This window comes from Raphanus sativus, chromosome 8 (assembly GCF_000801105.2).
Source record: "Raphanus sativus cultivar WK10039 chromosome 8, ASM80110v3, whole genome shotgun sequence".
Lineage (NCBI taxonomy): Eukaryota > Viridiplantae > Streptophyta > Magnoliopsida > Brassicales > Brassicaceae > Raphanus > Raphanus sativus.
The window spans coordinates 8,053,908-8,071,235 of NC_079518.1; the positions used below are offsets into that span (position 1 = coordinate 8,053,908).

Consider the following 17,328-nt stretch of genomic DNA (forward strand, 5'->3'; position numbering starts at 1 on the left):
CGGTTATCAGGGGTTATAATTTTGGGTCTAGTCAACGTAGAGGTTATAAAATATGTTGATCAAAGTATTTATTACGATAATATATATTCTATTAAAATAGAGTCCTATTTTTTATCTACTTAAAATGTTGTCACTTAAATTTTGGAACCTATTCACATTTCTTAGAAATAAATATCTTCAATGATTTAGATTTTTTGGATATTACACTTTTGGATCTGTTTAAAACATATTAATAAGAAGTACATTAAATAACAATATTCCATATTTATAGCCACTTATTAATAAAAATGACCACATATTTATAAAAGTTAATTTCTCCAGTCTTTATACAGTAGAATTACTTACTAAAATTTCTAAAATGAGATATATAATCATTTTATTGAATTTAATAACTAAATTATATAATAAATTTGAAAATCTATAAATTGAGAGTATTTTTTTAAATTCAGAAATTTAAATTTTAAAAAAGAATGTTTTTATTATCAATATAAACAAACAAAAATATCTTAACTCATATTAATTTGTTATTTTTTAAAGCGCTTGAAAAATGCGGATGAGAATTTAGTTGTTTTTTAAATCAAACAAAAAAACAGAACAATTAAAGCTAAATAAAATCAAATTCCTAAATAACCGAACGGTTCCTATATATTTTTAACCGAAACCAAAACCTTTAACCGAACCGGTACCAAACTAAAAACCAAAAAATACAATCCGGATGCGAATCGAAACGTCTAAATATATAAATGAACAAACAAAAATAATTGCGCGCTTTCAAAGCACGGTACTATCCTAGTTGACAATAATAAAATATGTTGGATACAACATATATCAACTGGTCACACTTGTTTTTTAATAGAATATATTAATTTTTTTAAAAAATATTTATTTAATTTAATTATTATAAAAATATATTTATAATAAAAATTATATATACTAAAACTTAGAATTGTTTTTTAAATTACAATATTTTTTAAAAAGTGTTTACTTTTCTATTTTTATTTTTAAATAATGTTTGGGTCGACGGATACCCGCAATCCAAAATGTACGAACCCGCACCCACCCCAAATAAAATACTCATAACCCGCATCTGCAAATCGATTTTTTCAAATAGTTGAACCAAATTTATGATCCGCCTAAAAGTACGGATATATTTTTTGTTTATATTTTTTAAGAAAAATATTTTTTTATAAAATTCAGGCTGTAACCAATTATATCTCTTAATATTTAATTTTTCTCTAGGATATATTTAATTTTTCTCTCACATCTCTGAACCTAAAAATATAGCTGCAAAAAATAGACACAATTTGAAATTGAGATTAGTATATTAAGATCATGTTTATTGTAGGGTTCTTAAAGTGAGGTTCTTAGCGTAATATAAGAACCGTCTCTTAGTCTTAAGTAAGAAAAAGTAAGAACCGTCTCTTAAATAAGTTATTAAGAGACGGTTCTTAATTTTTCTTACTCAAAGTTAAGAACAGTTTTTATATTACGCCAATAGCTCCACCTTAAACCCCGTAAGAAACATGCCCTCAGGAGTTTGATTTAGATTAGCAACAACAAAGAAGTTCCATGATATAGATTTCGATATACAGAAAATATGACATTCCTAAAAAATAAGAATTTATCACTATGGAACTTCTTTATTGTTATTGCAGTTATATTTCGGCATATAAACAATTATATATAGATTTTTGCAGTTATATTTATAGGTTTCATACATTTTTTAAATTGAACTTAACAATTATCAATTGGTCATGTTGTTAAATTTATAGAATATATGACCCAGTTTTAATAGAATCAATATAACAATAAATAAATTGTCGACAAAAAAAAAAATTGATTTGTTATAATTTAGACTTTAATGAAACTTTTACTATATCATTAGAGAGAATTATGACAGAGAACCAAAATTATTTCATGTGGTTTACATTAATATTTATTTATTTTCATTATTAATTTTTTCATTAATTTTTTATATATAGGATTAATATTTTTTTGGTTTTACATTATAATTATTTTATTTAATTATTTATTATCTTAATTTTAATTTGTTTTTAAAAGTTAGTAAGAATAGATAAGGGCATCAGTTGGTTAAAAAAGAAAAGATAAGGGCACCGGTCGCACGGCTATTAAAAGCTCGTCGTTTTCTCCGCTGTCACCTTTTTGGTTCTGACGACAATTTCCAATTTCAACTTTCAATCACCTTCACAAAGCTTATAAATTTTAGCTTTTCTCCAATTATACTTTTAACCCTTTCTTCAGCATCATCTCCATCCCAAACTAATCTATTTCTTGTCAATCAAATCAAATGAATCTCCTGTAAATGCTCCAAGTCCGATAATCTTATATCAAAAGTCAAGGAGAAGGAACCAAATTTTTCTGATTTTGATTGGTAAAAAAAAAGCTGAAGAAAATCAGAACATTGTAGTATTTGAGTCAAGATTGTAAAGAGTTAGTACTCGACCAGAAACAAAAAGTAAAACTATAATTCACAGACTGATTGAATAAGGAAGAAGCAATTTTTTCAGAAAAAAGAAGAAGTGGGTTCCGTGATTTTTGGGTCTAGTCAACGTAGAGGTTACAAAATATGTTGATCAAAGTATTTATTAAAATAATATTGACAGTTATAAAATTTAAAAAGTGGATACAACTTTTATCGATAGGACAAACTGCAGAATTAATAGAATAGATTCTTAAAATTTGCAATATATTATATTTTTTTAGTAGTTACTTAACATAAATAGTTCAGAAAATTCGTATACAAAAATCCGATTCGGAACTGACGCAAAAATCAAACTCTCATATTCTATATACATGGTCTATATACTCCAAAAGATTCTTATAATATTATATTCAAAAACTAATATCAAACCCAACCCGCATCGAAAATCGAACAAAGTTTTTGAAAATTGTTTGAAAATATAATTTTTAATATCTTATAGGTTAGTTATAAAACCCAAGACATGAAACAAAATAACTAATAATAGATAGAAGTGTTGGTTGTAATGTTCTAGAAAGGATAAATACCTTATGTCCTACGTGTTGATAAAAGATCAATATGTGAGTGGTAAATATTCTTAGAAGAATTAATAAAAGAACTATATGTGAGTGGGTTAATATGATTATTTAGCATCTTACATGTTATTGGTCTACCAGCATTTATTTTTGGGAAATCGGCCAAAAAACACTGAACTTTTTAGGAATTGCCAAAAGAAACCTAGACATATGGACTGGTCAAATAAAACACAAACTTTTAATTGACTTTAGAATTAATTAACAATGTTTTCGTTGACTTGCCAACTTAGCACGCCGTCAACAAATTTAACAGAAAAAAGACATCGTTAAATGTTGGTGTTAAGTGAAACGACGTCGTTTTGAAATGAGAAAATAAAATCAAGTCGACCACTGGGTTCGAACCCAGGTTATTTGGATGAAATGACAAGGTATTTTACGACTGGGCTACTGGCTCAATCAATGAAGTTACTAACACATTTAATTATATTTGGTACTGATTGAATATAAAAAAATTAACTAAAAACTTAAAAAGATTTTTAAAATTTCTAAAAACTGAAAAATTAATTCCAAAAAAGAAAATTTTCATTTTTCGGATTATAAAAAAAATTGTAAAAATTTGAAAAAATCGAAAAAAATTCCAAAAAGTTATAAATATTTCGAATCTGAAAACATATAATCAGAAACTATAAAAAATAATTTATTATTATTATTATTATTTATTTTTATAGTTTCTGATTATATGTTTTCAGATTTGAAAATTTTATCACTTTTTTTTGAATTTTGTTTTCGAATTATTTTATTTTTTCAATTTTTCTTTTAATAATTTGAAAAATGAAAATTTTCATTTTGGGCATTTTTTTAAAAAAAAATAATAAAATAAAAAATTATTTTATAGATTCGGATTATTTTCAGATTCGAATTTATTTTTATAACTTTTTTTGCTATTTTCGATTTTTTTTTTCAAAATTTTTAATCCTAAAATGATTTTTTTGAATTTGTTTTAAAAATGAAAATTTAGGAAGATTTTTGATTTTTAAAGGAAAAATATTTTTTTTTTAAAAAATTCAGTTACAAAATTAATTTTATAAAAAAATTCTTTATTTTTCAAATTTTTGGAATTTTAAAGACCTTTTAATTTTTTAGAGAATTTTTTTATATTCAAAATCAATACCAAATAAAACTAAACGTGTTTGATCCTACATTGAATGAGCCACTAGCCTAGTGGTTAAATACTTGCTATTTGATCCAAACAACTTTGGTTCGAACCCCCGTGTCTACCAATTTTTATTTCCAAATAGTGTAAAATGAAACGACGTCGTTTCACTTAACGCCTACAGTTAACGTTGGGTTAACGCTGTCTTAACTCTTGTTTAACGGTGTGCTAATTTGGTCAGTTAATCGTAAATTTCTTAATAATCTAAATAAGACGATAAAAGTTCAGGGTTTTATTAACTACACAAATGTACAGGTTTCTTTTGGCAATTCTTGAAAAGTTCAGTGTTTTTTTGGCCGATTTCCCTATTTATTTTTTCATTTAAATTCATTTTTGTAACCGTAGAGGTGGTTTCCAAAAGTTGTGGAGATAAAGTAAATGTTACAAAATATATTACGGCAGTTCTTAATAATAATGCGGTGGTTAATGTTTAGATAAAATTAGATGCAGTTATATAAAGAAAATAAAATGACTTTTTAAATAAAGGAAATAATTAGTTGGACACAACCTTTAATCAATTGGTCATACTGCAAAATTAATAGAATAGATGCAAACTAAGTAACAAAAAGACTATATTTATCCATATGTACGTAGCTCCAAATGCTTTACAAAACATGATATTAATTAGTAAAGAAGGATATAAAAGGAATTATACTAAGTGCCTTAATTTATGTGAAATCTCTATAATGTCGTATAAATCTATACTATAATGAGGCACTTGAATCATTCCTGAAGCGACACGTCAGCGTTTTTGTGGGGCACACTTTAAAAAAATATTAAAAAGTGTTAAATCTATGGTTTGAACCCAGGTTACTAAGATATAACTTCTACCATTTATACCATTGAACTAATGGATAATTTATACATTGATGACCGAAACTAATATATATTTATGAAGGTTGGAAGCCATTACTTCTTGGGCTTTCTCTGAAGGCGGGCCTATAAATGTATTATGGGTTTATATTATATTTTGATATTATAAATGATATTTAAACTCACATGTGGTTGGGCAAATCTGTTCTATCCAGGACTCGGACCTCACATACGAAACAACTCGAGTCATTATCTGTATCCTTTATGACCAGTCAGAAAAAATCAACACACAATTACTGTTTATATTGTACTAACGTCAATGAGCAAAAATATTTCCTACCAAGATCTGTGGTCGTCTATTTATCTTTCTTATTTATCAAACTAATTTCACACGAACCTTTAATTTACAGCTTAAAAGAAACCACAACAACCCAAATAATCAAAACAACAAAAACTAGAATCTAAAAACTAGAGTCCAAAAAGACGAATCATTAATGATCACCTCTTTTGTCTAATTTTACAAATAAACTTCAAACCAAATATACCAAACCAAAGACCTTAACTAAAACTCAACGACATATAATCGAGTCAGGTAAACAAATACAAACTACACAACCAGTTATTTAACAATTTATAAACATACTTTCGCAGATGCTTATGAAGAAGACGAAGAAGACAACCAAGATCAGTGAAATCACATAAACGAAAAAAGCTGAGTAAATTATGAACTCTGCTAAATATAACAAACAACGATTTTTGTTTATATATTACCCATCAAATTAAAGAGAAACAAACACATGCACACCAAAAGATACAAGAGAAAATCAAGACATACACAAATGCGACAACAACATCTTCACATGCTCACTCCTTTGTTTTGTGAAAATGGCTTACATGTTCAATGTCAACATACCAATGCTATTGTCTTCTTATGAGAAATACATAAATTTGTTGCAAATCCATTAAGGTCCAAACACTCAGAATTATCACTCAATTTATAGTTATTTCTACAAGTTTTCATGTATTTGTTTTAAAGGTTATGTAAAAGCAACAAATTTAAAAATAAAATAAAAAAATATAACAAACATAATAAAGAGAATAAAAATTATTATTTAATACATACAACGTACACAATTAATATGAAGAAAAAAAATCCAGAAACAAATGTACTCTCAACAACTTTAATTTAATTTACGTACTCTCAACAGTACAAGGAACAAATAAAAAAGACAAACAAACAATAATTATCAGTGATACAGCAAGAAACACTACGAACTATATATATCATATTACTAAGAAAGAGTAGTCCTTCATAAAGGGAGAACAATCTGTATCATAACTCTAACCCTATAACAATAAAAAAAACTTGAAAAACAATGATCGACCGAAAATGCAAAACTCACACTACAATAACTCTAGCAAATATTGAGATGAAACTATGTTCATAACCCCGTGCTTGCACCCTCCAAACTCAACACACTTATGCATATCAGGAAAAAATTCGCAGATGTGAAGCTCTCCCGAAGACGGAAGAAACAACAAAGACCATACTTTTATTTTTTCCAATACAATAGTTCAGAAAAGGCCCATTGTATTTGAGCCTAACGTTTTAAACCACGATTACTAAACTTTACAATAAAACATTAGAGAAAACAGCTTCAATTTTATGATCAACAATTCAAATAATTAGAAAGACAATAATAAAAACTCCACAGCTCAAATAAACCACTAAAATAAACATTTATATAACAATATGAATAGAATCCTCATTTTGTATTCAAGATATTTCTTCGATAAATTTGAAAGTAAAGCTATACATTAAGCAATTGTGAAAGTCAACATTTTTTGCAAATAAAAATAATAATATTTTTATGGAAGATTAATGTTATGAGAAGAATTTACAATTCTTCTTATTTGGCCATTTTAAATATCATAACAAACAAAGAGAAAATTAGTCTTCATAACAAGAAGAATTCAATAAATCACCGTAATTAAATAATAGAACATTAATTTCAATATTCAACATCATAATAAATACACTATATAAACAAACGTAAAAATAAATAGGCAAAAATAACATCAATTCCTAACAACCTATAAACATATCTACAATATGATAAGCTTTCACAACAAAAACAAACATGAATAACAATTCACTTCTTATCCATCGACTCTCACACCAAACAACATCAACATGAGCAAATCCTAGACAATTGCTCCATGTTTATATACAAAGACCAAACACACAAAAATCGGTCATCGATTTCCAGATACCATCAATTTTTAACAATCAAGGTAATTACAATGACTCAGTCGCTGAATCATTAGATTTTATATTATCATATCATGACATTCATCATCCCGACTCTACATTCCTTATTGAAGAGACTAACCAATATGTGATGAATTTAATGAGGGAAAACCATAATATTATATCCCAACATCTTCAAGTTACTCTCGCCATTATAGACTACAATCTAAAGGCAACCGCAAGACTTGACGTTGATCTAATCATCACGGACCTAGAAGTAACCTGACAACCGAAGAGAAAAACCATCTATGCACCATATGCTTTGAGAATTACATCAGTGTAACCAATATTTCGACACTCATCTGCGGCCATAAATTTCATTGTCTTTGCATTAATCATTGGCTACGTACAAATATAAGTTTTCCAATGTCGGGAAAGTAATTTATGAGCAAAAACAAGCTAATAATAAAAAATAATTTCATGTTTCAAACTCAAAATTCATTGTCTCATTTTTTACTATTCTTGGTATAATCATCTAACAATATTCAGTAAATATTAAAGGGCATAATTAATGGATAAAATCACATACACAAAATCACCCGATACGTCAACAACGTCACCGGCCCCGCGCCTGCGCGGGGGCTATGCAACTAGTAAAAACAGAGAGGGAGTATATATAAACCAATTAAACTTGTTTTTCTTTAATTAATTAAGGCTTAATTAGTCTGGGATACATAAATTAAATAACCACGCATTTGTTTGGTTCTTAAAAAAATTGCATAAACGATGACCATAGTTGGTTAAACTTACAAAACTCCTCACACACTCTAATATAGAATATCATATATTACTTATACTAGGTGTTTTTTCCATGCTCATGGATATAAATATTTAAGATTAAAAAATCATAATAAAAATATTAATTGTACATGCATGAAAAAAAATTTATATAGAAATGTGACTTTGCTTGTATAATAAATCTTATTTAGCTCAATTATTTTTGGATATATTAGATAGCATTAATTCTTCTAAACTGAACCATAATGTTTCTTGATTCTATATTGGTTAAAATCAGATTATTTCATAAGGTGCATTTTGTTTGCTTTATTATCTTATTTGATATATTTAATTGTAAACTTATGTATAATTCGATATATGTTATTTTTTGAAAACAAATAGTAAATTTTTGTTTTGGAAGTTGCATAATTAAACATAACTGATAATTTTGAAATCTCATGCACACATATCAATATTTACGAAATCAAAATCACACATGTTATGATATTTTGTTTTCAACTGTAGTAGGTTTAAGGTATTTGTAATTTATATGTATAAAAACAATTGGATTGTTTGCGTATACTATAAGTTGCATATATTTCTCTCAAAATAAACATCTTTTTAATTAGCCTAATATATGCGGATTACATTTTATCTCTTTTTGTTTGGTTCTTATTTTCAAACTTAAAAAATATTTGTATAACTTAATTTAAAGTGTTAAGGGTTCTGAATTGGTATAAGAAATTCTAACAGTGATGTTCTAAAATTTAGTGTTTAATCAAATTTTTTAAGATGTTATGCTATTCAAAAACTAAGAAGTTGGATTCCATATTTAGTTATGATCAAGTGAAAATAATAACTTTAATTTTAAATTTAACATTGTATGAAATGTATATTTAGTTATAAGTTAGTTATAATACAAACATTTGTTTAAAAAAAATATGATATTAGATGATTTCTTTTTGCCATTTTTTTAATTATAGGATAAAAGATATTTATGGTAAAAATTATTTTATTTTCAATTCATTTTCACATTTTGAAGTATATATTTGGTTTTAAGTTAATCAGAAGAAATAAATATATATTCTTTTTAAATATAGATAGTAGATTTATGTAGTTAGAAGATTATATTTTTCCCTTCAATCGTTTCATCAAATATTTTTATACTAGAAAATAAACAACAAACCCCTAAATTATTTTGTCTTCTGATTTTTTTTTTAAATTGTGGTTTATATATAAACTAACTTATTTATACTTTATGGATATTTCCTTATTATTGCTGTGGGAAAAGTATAAATGAAGATAAAAACGTCTTTATTAAAAGATTATATATATACATATCATATTTTATAGATATTTTCTTTTCTCATTTCTTTTTATTATTTGTGTGATTTTTAGAAAAAAAAAGTAATTACTAATTAAAAATTATTATCAAGTAAAAGGAAATAAAACAATTTTAGTAACAATAATATGTAGAAAAGCTAAATCATTAGAGATAATTTTTAACCGGCCACTTTAGAAATTAGTGTAAAACCGAAATGTAGAAAAGTGATTTCGTAAATAATATTATAGAAATATTATATTAAAATATAATAAGAGGAGTATTATACCGTAATCTAATCATAGTTATATATTACTGACATAGGAACATGCATTAATGGTAGAGATTTCATGTGAATTTATCTACCCTGGATACAAGTGTAGTCATACAAATTAAATGGTAATTGCAGATTTGGTAACATTAGCGGTGCGAAATTGTGCTTGATTAGTGAAAATATCCCTTGTACATTATTTGAAAAGTGATTTTACCACATACATTTTACAATCATTTTCACAAAATTAATATGACATAGCTACTAAAATTGATGACATTTCTTATAGTTTTAATATGACATGGACATTTACATTTAATGTTAATTTTTATTTTTGGTAAACTTTAAAAAAATATGGTAATAACTCATATATTACATTTAATGTCGATTTACATTTTTGGATTTTTTTAGAATATGGTAATAACTCATAAATCATCATTAAAATAAATATAATCAAATATGGCATTAAAATTTTCGAAATAGAATTTAATTATATATTTTAAATTATACAATTTTATTTCTAAAATTTTCAAAAATGTATACAATTTATAAAAATTTAGATCGTAAAATCATTAGTTTCTTATATATCTACACATTTTATAAATATTTTTTAATTTTAATTTTTGATAATTATGCAATTTTTTTTACAAATTTATTTAATGTTTTTAATTAAAATAAACAGATAGTTAAATCTATCTAAGATTATAATTTTAAATATATACATGCATATGGTTAAATACTCCCTCCCTTTCGAATTATTTATCGTTCTAGAGAAAATTTTTGTTTCAAAATAAGTGTCATTTTCGATTTTCAATGCAAAAGTTATTGATTATATTCTCTATATATTTTCTATTGGTTGATATATGTTTAAGTGTATTGGCAATAGTGTTTTTATTTTGGAAATATGTAAAATTAAATATTTCTTAATCCGCATGAGCTTAGAACAACAAGTAATATGAAACGGAGATAATATAATTTAAAATAAACAAAATTATTTTTATCATAATTTTTATCTTAATTAAATCAAATTTGTATTAATAAATATTGATAAGAAAAAAAATTATAATATTGATAATCAATATTGATAAGAAAAAAAATATATATTAACAATATTTATTTTTAAATATAATTTATATTTATCTACTAAATTTCTGTTTTAACTTTTTTTTTCGCACATGGTGCAAGAAAATACCTACTGCTAGTAATAAAATCGAATAACTACACACAATTAAAATACTTAATAAAAGGAAAAAAAAAAGAAACTGTCGGCACTAAGAAAAGAGAAGAACAAGATATTTTGGCATCCACGAAGCTTCCTTCTCATGTAATTTGGCACGCCAGGGTTGCTTCCTTAGGGAGTCATCCATCCTCTCTACCTCCACCACAAATTCTCTATAAAAACTATGTGAACGATCTTGATTCCCCTTTCATCACTCAAATGGATTCTTCTCTCTTCCTTCTTTCGACCTGTGTTGTTACCACCGTAGGATTCTTCACGATTTTTGCTATGGTTTATATAAAATTCAGATCCAAAACCACGAATTGTTTCTTCTCCCTCCCCCAATTCGAAGCCCCAGGTCTCGGCGAGCTCCACTCCATCAAGTGATTCCCGAGGAATATCTAACGAATCGCAACTACACGCCGTCTACATCTACTGCGCAGATGCGTTACAGTACTCCTTCGCCAGCCACCTCTCCGTTGATTTCCGCCGGGAAAACTTTGCTGCTTTCGTAAATTGCAGTAGGACTCTCGATCTGATAGAGGGAGCTAGCGTTTCGGTGGTTGTTTTCTCCAAGGACTGCTTATCCTCTGCCTCGTACCTTGATAAGCTCGTGACGGTACGCCAATGCCAGAGGAAACACAATATACTGGTGGTTCCTGTGTTCTACGGTATTACTCCATCAGACGTTGCGGTGCCAGAGGAGCACGAGTCAGCTGATCGGATAAACGCGCTCAAAGAACTAATGGAATTACCAGCTTACCAGTCTAGGTAACTCTTTCTTCTTCAATTCTAACAGATTCATGAATAAAACAATAGGCAATTTACTTTGACCATGGAATTAGCTTAGTGAAATATCTACTGGTTAGCTTAGTGGAATATCTAGTAGGAGTCTAAGAGATCAGATGTTCAATTCTTGTTGGTATGACTTAGGGTGCCTTCTATATACAGCTTTTACGAGCTTAGAATCTCCTAATTATTTGTATTACTTTGCGCGCGGAATTGGCCTAGTGGATAGGCTCTAGGGTGCCTTCTATATACAGCTTTTACGAGATCACATGTTTGATTTTTGTTATTAGGGGATAGGCTCTAATTAATTTAATATTGTTTAGACCTAACCTAGGATCTAGAATCTCTTTTTTTTTTTTTTTAAGTGTTGTTTTGCCCCACCCCCACCCCCACACCCCCCCCCAAAAAAAAAGGTGCTGTATGATAGATTAAATATGCAATTTATCCAGAACATTTTTTGCACTTTAGTTTATTTTTGGTCAAGAGTATTCTTTATTAATGTTTTCTTAAATAGTACATTCGTAACGATTTCTATACTAATTATTATTGGCAAACAGGGAGGAATGTAATGAGTGCCAAGTCGTGGAAGAGATTGTCAGCGATGTGTATGAAAAACTCTTTTCCAAGGAACAAGTTGGAATCAAACTCGAGGCTGCTGGAGATAAAGAGTTGCTTTGCAAGCAACCAAGGGGTAACATCCGCCGCATAGGAATTTGGGGTATGCCAGGCATAGGCAAGACCACACTGCTAAAGCAGTTTTTGACCAGATCTCTGGAGGCTATGAAGCTTCTTGTTTCATCAAACACTTTGACAAATCTTTCCATGAGAAGGGACTTTACGGTTTGTTGGAGGATCATTTTGGGAAACTTCTCAAGGAACTGTCTCGACTAGGGCCCAAATTAAGGAAGAAGAGGACTCTTGTTGTTCTCGATGATGTGCAAAATTCTGGATTTGTCGAGTCTTTCCTCAGAGGTTTTCGTTGGTTTGGTCCGGGAAGCCGAATTATCGTTATCTCCAGAGATAAACAGGTTTTCCGACTTTGTCAGATCAATCAAGTGCACGAGGTTAAGAGCTTAGACGAGAATGAGGCTCTGCAGCTATTCTCTCAGCGTGCATTTGGAGAACATATAATAGATCAAAATCTCCTGAAGCCATCAATGGATGTAATAGATTATGCTAATGGAAATCCATTCGTTCTCAGTTATTACGGAGAAGAGCTTAAGGGAATGAAACTCTCAGAAATGGAGACCAAATTCCTCAAACTCAAGCGACGTACGCCATATAAGATTCATGATTTATTCAAGAGCAGCTACGACACACTTAATGACAAGGAGAAGAACATTTTTCTCGACATTGCTTGTTTCTTCAATGGAGAAAATGTCGACTATGTGTTGCAGCTGCTTGAGGGGTGTGGCTTTCTACCACATATTGGGATTGATGCTCTTGTGGAGAAAGGTCTGTTGATCATTTCAGAAAACAGAGTGAAAATGCATAGAATAATCCAAGACTTCGGCAGAGAAATAATCAGCGGAAAAGCAGTACAGATCGAGGAGCTGCGTCACAGACTGTGGGAGCCTTCGACCATCAAATTTCTACTTGAAGATGAAAAACTCAAAGCGAAGGAAGACTGTTTAACATTGCAGGGCACTGAAGACATTGAAGGCATATTTCTGGACGCATCTAATTTAAGCTTTGATGTGAAGTCTGGTGCTTTTGAGAATATGCTAAGCCTTAGATTCCTGAAGATCTATTGTTCCAGTTACGAAAAAGATAGTGGACTCCACCTTCCCAAAGGACTTGAGGCTCTGCCTAATGAGCTAAGACTCCTCCACTGGGAGAACTATCCTTTGAATTCCTTGCCACAAGACTTTGACCCATGCCACCTCGTTGAACTCAATTTGTCTTACAGTCAGCTTCAGAAACTTTGGGGAGGAACCAAGGTAGGACTCCTATCCACGGTCTTATATATTTTTCCAATAAGTTAATTTCATTTCAAATTATAATATTTTTTGTTTTGTTTAGAATCTCAAGATGCTGAAGGTGGTCAGGCTTTGTCATTCCAAGAAGCTAACTGATATTAGCGATCTTCGTAAAGCTCAAGACCTTGAAGTGTTAGATCTCCGAGGGTGTACACAACTGCAGAGTTTTCCAGCCATGAGACAGTTACAGCATCTCAGAGTTGTGAACCTTTCAGGTTGCACAGAGATCAGAAACTTCCCAGAGGTTTCACCAAATATTAAGGAGCTACATCTACAGGGAACTGGTATTAGAGAACTCCCAGTATCCACTGTGACCCTCTCCTCGCAAGTTAAGATGAACAGAGAGATTTCTAATCTTCTAACTGAATTCCCGGGGGTTTCAGATATTTTAAACCGTGAGCAACTAACAAGCCTGATCAAACCCGTGTCAGCTAATCAACATCTTGGTAAACTCGTTCGCCTGAATATGAAAGATTGTGTTCATTTGACAAGTCTGCCTGACATGGCTGATTTAGAATCTCTTCAAGTTCTTGATCTCTCTGGATGCTCAAATCTCAGCTTTATTCAGGGTTTCCCACGAAACCTGAAAGAAGTATATCTTGGTGGCACTGCCATAGAAAAACTTCCACAGATTCCCTTGGGTCTTGAAATCTTGAATGCACATGGTCAACATTTTTGTAAAGAATGCTCTGACTAATGTTGAGCGTCTGGCAGGAGAGTATCATCGGAAACGGAAACTCAACAAATCTCCTGCTTTTAGCTTCATTGGGCCGTCAGGATCTTCTGTGATTATAGAACTGGGTTCTTCTTGGAGAAACACGCTTGGAATTGCAGTATTAGCACAAGTTGCATTTTCGAAGGATTACCACGAGGCTAGTGGTTTAACATTACTTGTGGTTGCAGATGGAAAGATAAGAAAGGCGTCTCTCATAAGCGAGAAAAAGACTTCCATTGTTGGCCTCCAGGAGAAGGTGTTTCAAAGGATCACACGTTCGTCTTATGTGATCTCGATATTCATCCAAGTACCTGTGAAGAAAATGACCCCGGCATATTGGCTGATCTTGTCGTATTTCAGTTCTTTACTGTGAACAAGCAGACGAAGCTATTAGATGATTGTTGCAAAGTCACGAAATGTGGAGTGTATCAGTGTATGTGATAGCTGCTGCAGATGGAGATGGAGATGCAAGCCCTGACGTGACTCCATCGTTTTCATCGTCGGATTACCTGCAGGAGCTTTCTGAATTCTGAGCTCGAGACGTATATGAAAGATATTTTTTTTATATTGTATGTCTGTTCAATGATGATGAAGCTGAAGTGTTGGCACCGCTTAGCAGTGGCTTGGAAATTAGTTCTGGGCTCAAGATCTTAGCCGATAGTCTCTCATGCACACGGTGTTCTAGTACGAAAAGGCTTACGTCACAAAATTGGTGTGGAGATGATCAATAGACGGAAACAGGCACAAGTTCTGATCACAAATTAGCAGACATAGCGGAGTGGATTCTCGGAAGTGGCATGTTCTGGTCCCATTGTTTATGCTCGATCTCAGATTAGTTTTTAAGAATATTTCATACTAGTTGTTTCTTCTCTATTGCTAGTTTTGGAAGTTCTCTGTACAATATACCAGACCTCAGCTGTTTAACAAGTGACATCAGCTCTAGCTTCTCCACTGATTCACCATCTTACTCTAAGATGTCAAAGGTTACTTCATGCCAATGCAGACGATAGCTTCTGAGTCAGGAACTGAAGTCACTGATTCCGCTCTTCACAGTGAGGTGGAGATAGAGCCTTTGTGTGAACTCACTAAGCTTCCATGCGATGCGCAGGTCAAGGTTGTTCAAGATGTCTCTGCAAGGAGAAAGGTCGGGTTTGTATAGCTTTGATAGCTGAGTTACTGGACTCGAATGTTCTCGAGGAGCTAGAGAATGCAGTCTCCATCTTCCTCCAGCTCTGTGTGGAGAAGACTCTTTCTCGATTCGTGAGAGAAAGCGTTAATATTTACTCATCTCTTCTCCTGATATGCATCAATGGAACCGGAAGCGAAGTTTTGTGCATCTGAATTGCTTGAAGAAGTAGAAGAAGAATCCTCCACATCAGAAGAAGGAATAGTCTAAGATCTTAGGTCAACTGTGTTTACAAAAAATCAGCCGAGAGAAAAGCTGTCAGGGAACTGATGCGACTGAGTACATATTCTTCTGTTTCTTCTGATGAGTGATGACTGATGAGATAAGAGATTTCCATTTTGCAGTATTAAAGCCCCAGCTTTCAACACCTGAAGCCATTGTGAGAAAGAGATTTTAGTATCTTCCCTACCTCCTGAAGAAGCATGATCACTCCTGAAGAAGCATGATCAAATCATTTTGAAAGATCACAAAAAATCAAAATCAGGGACATAATAATGTCAAGGTTTAAAGCAAAGGTCATATATTCTACATAAAAGATAAAGGTCTCGTTGAACAAAAACAAAAGATAAAGGTCTCAATCCAATATCTGAAGGTTTCAAAACAAGGTATCAGCAAAAATCCAAAAACAAAAGTAAACAATTTCATCTTGGTTAGATATGCCTTGAGAGAAAACTCACCAAGTTGATCAAGCGATGATGAAGCAGCTTTTTTTTTTTTGTATGAAGCAGATTAGAATCTGTTTTCGTATGGGAAAAAGATCTCGTCACAATTTACAACAAAAAAAAAGATCCAAGTCATAAATCAATACTATTAATTCTTCAACATGTCCAATTGATATGGGGTTATGTCCAACTATTTATTCCTTTTATTTAAGTGGCTACATATCCATATCTAATTATATTAAACACTAACACGTTCAATTTGTATCTAACAAAAACAGTTACTTTTTTTTTTCAGAACAAAGTTCCATTAACAGAAACCATTTATGACGATTGGTTAATAAAAAATCAGAAAGACTCCTCAAACCATAAATGAATTTCGTAATCAACAAGTCAACAACCTCTATCTTCCGAAGTAAGAAAACATACACCCAGTTTATGTGATTTTGCTAGGTTTCGATGAGGTTCAATAGAGTCTGATTATGATTTGAAATGTACCTCATTGATTCGGTTGACATAAAGAACTACGACTAAATAAACATGATCGTCCCATAACAAATCGTTTCATAAAAACAATTTTATTTTTATTTTTGAATGATTGCAATCGAATACTGGCTATCAGATCTGTATATTTGATGACAAAACAATAAGAAAAAGGCTAAGTTATAGTCGTTGCCGAAGAAACTCGGATGACAACCATGAACATAAGTTATATTTGAAAGTTGTCTTTAGAAAGAAGATGGTTTAATTACGATTGTACCACTAATTAAATAAAAATAATAAAAAGCAAAAAGACCCTAGACGAGAACAATTAACTAACATTCCCATCCAAGACCACTACAATAGAATATCTTATTGGCTTTACAGTCGTATTGCATCAACTACAATTAGATTTTTATTTCAGTTTCATGCAATAGAAATTATTTGACTATTTTCTTCATCACATTTAAACGATATAGTAAAAACATCACCAAAATTTAAAGTATCACAAATTAGGCCTGATACCAGTTGATATTAGTTTGGTCCAATTTAAAATATAACTGAATCAAAATATGCAAGTAATTTATTTATTAAATAAATAAATAATTTTTTTGCACTATCAACATCTTTATATATGACA

At 30.4% G+C, this 17,328-nt stretch overlaps 1 pseudogene; it reads left to right on the forward strand.

The window, feature by feature from the left end:
* Positions 1-10,939: 10,939 nt before the first annotated feature.
* On the forward strand, positions 10,940-15,901 carry LOC108831056 (disease resistance protein RRS1B-like; annotated as a pseudogene).
* The last annotated feature ends 1,427 nt before the right edge of the window (positions 15,902-17,328 follow it).